The 2,177-nt window shown below is 44.6% G+C and overlaps 1 pseudogene; it reads left to right on the forward strand.

Moving 5' to 3' along the window:
- Positions 1-1,100: 1,100 nt before the first annotated feature.
- On the forward strand, positions 1,101-1,959 carry LOC102833409 (annotated as a pseudogene).
- Positions 1,960-2,177: the final 218 nt, after the last annotated feature.

Raw genomic sequence — 2,177 nt, forward strand, 5'->3', positions numbered from 1 at the left:
GCCATGTAAAATGGTAGCTAATCACTGTTGTTATTTTTAAATGCCATCGAGTCAGTTCTGACTCATAGTGACCTAGTATAGGGTTTCCAAGGAGCCCTGGTGAGTTTGAACCGCCGATCTTACAGTTCAAATAACTTTGCCGTCCAGCACATTAACCCACAGAGCCACACTGAACTTGTTGTTAAGTGCCATCAAGTCAGTACCAACCCATAGAGACCTTATGCACAGCAGAACGAAACACTGCCTGGTCCTGGGCCAACTTCATTATTGTTGCCGCATTTGAGTCCATCGATGCTGCCACTTGGCCAATCCATCTCGTTGGGGTTCTTCCTCTTTTCCTCTGACCCTCCACCTTACCAAACATGATATCCTTCTCCAGCGACTGCTCCCTCCTAACAATATGCCTGAAGTATGAGAGACGAAGTTTGGCCATCTTGGCCTCCAAGGAGCACTCTGGCTACACTTCTTCCACAATGGATCTATTGATTCTTTTGGCAGCCCATGGCACTTTGAATATTCTCCTCCAACACCATAATTCAAAAGCATTAATTCTTCTAAGGTCTTCCTTATTCACTGTCCAGCTTTCACATACATATGAGGTTATTGAAAACTCCATGGCTTGGGTCAGGCACACCTTAGTCCTCAAGATGACATCTTTGCTCTCAACACTTTAAAAAGGTCATGTGAAGTAGATTTGCCTAATGCACCATGGGTGACCCTGCTGACCAGGACTAGGTACATTTTAAAAAAACAAACAGTTGCCATTAAGTCAATTCCAACTTACGACACTCTGTATGTACCAGAGTAGAATTGTGCTCCCTCCATAAGGTTTATTTTCTGTTATCCACTTTCCCCACCCATCAACCCTCATGGAAGCAGCAGTCAAGAAATCAAATGACGCTCTTTCCCATCTTGCAAGGTAAGAATGGTGGCGTTTCTCTGCAAGACGTGATTTCAGGACCTCAATCCTTCGCCATCTGAACAAAGAGGGCATCAAGTTGACACCTGGAAGTATCAGTCATGCTCGTGGCCAACTAAAAGGCCTCCCAGATGTTTCATCTCTTTCACTTGGGTTTGCGGCGGGGCATGAAGCGGGTAAGATGGCGCAAGAAAAGGCTGAGAAGCTGGCTACCAAGGTGAATAAGTCTGAAGTCAAAAAAGCAAATGCCAGTGGCAAAGCTAAGAAGGCTAACCTCAAGGGCAAAAATCCCAAGCAGAGGAAGCAGCACTGCAGTAGAAATCTTGTCCTAGTCCGAGGAATTGTCAGGTATTCCCGATCGGCCATATATTCTAGAAAGGCCATGTACAAGAGGAAGTATTCAACTGCTACAGCCAGTGTTGAAAAGAAGAGGGAGAAGGTTCTTAGAACTGTCACAAAGCCAGTTGGTGGTGACAAGAATGGTGGTGCCCGAGTAGTTAACTGCACAAAATGCCTAGGTATTACTCAACTGAAGATGTGCCTAGGAAACTGTTGAGGCACAAAAACCCTTCAGTCAGTGTGTCAGAAGACTGCGGTTCAGCATCACTCCTGTGATCATTCTGATCATCATCACTTGGCGCCATCGAGGCAAGAGAGTGGTTTTCCTGAAGCAGCTGGCCAGTGGTTTGCTCCTTGTGACTGGACCTCTGTCCCTCAATCGAGTTCCTCTGCATAGAACACACCAGAAATTTTTCATTGCCTCCTTCACCAAAATTGATATCAGTGGTGTGAAGATCCCCAAACATCTCATGCATGCTTACTTCAAGAAGAAGAAGCTGCGGAAGTCCAAGCACCAAGAAGGCGAGATCTTCGATGCCGAGAAAGAGAAACACGAGGTTACAGAGCAGCGCAAATTGGATCAGAAAGCTGTGGACTCACAAATTATGCCAAAAATCAAAGCCATACCCCAGCTCCAAGGTTACCTGTGTGTTGTGTTGGTGCTCACAGATGGAATTTATCCTCACAAATTAGTATTCTAGATTTCTTGCAAAGAAAGAACCTCATTAAATAATTGATAAATTAAAAAAGAAGAAGAAGAAATCAAATGATGCATTGCATTAGGCAAGTCTGCAGTGCAAGACCTTTTTAAAGTATTGAAGAGTGAAGCTGTCAGTTTGAGAACTAAGGTGCACCTGACCCAAGCCATGGTATTTTCAATAACCTCATATGCATGCCAAAGCTGGACAGTGAAAAAGGA

The sequence above is a fragment of the Chrysochloris asiatica genome, unplaced genomic scaffold (assembly GCF_000296735.1).
Source record: "Chrysochloris asiatica unplaced genomic scaffold, ChrAsi1.0 scaffold00073, whole genome shotgun sequence".
NCBI classification, from domain to species: Eukaryota; Metazoa; Chordata; class Mammalia; order Afrosoricida; family Chrysochloridae; genus Chrysochloris; species Chrysochloris asiatica.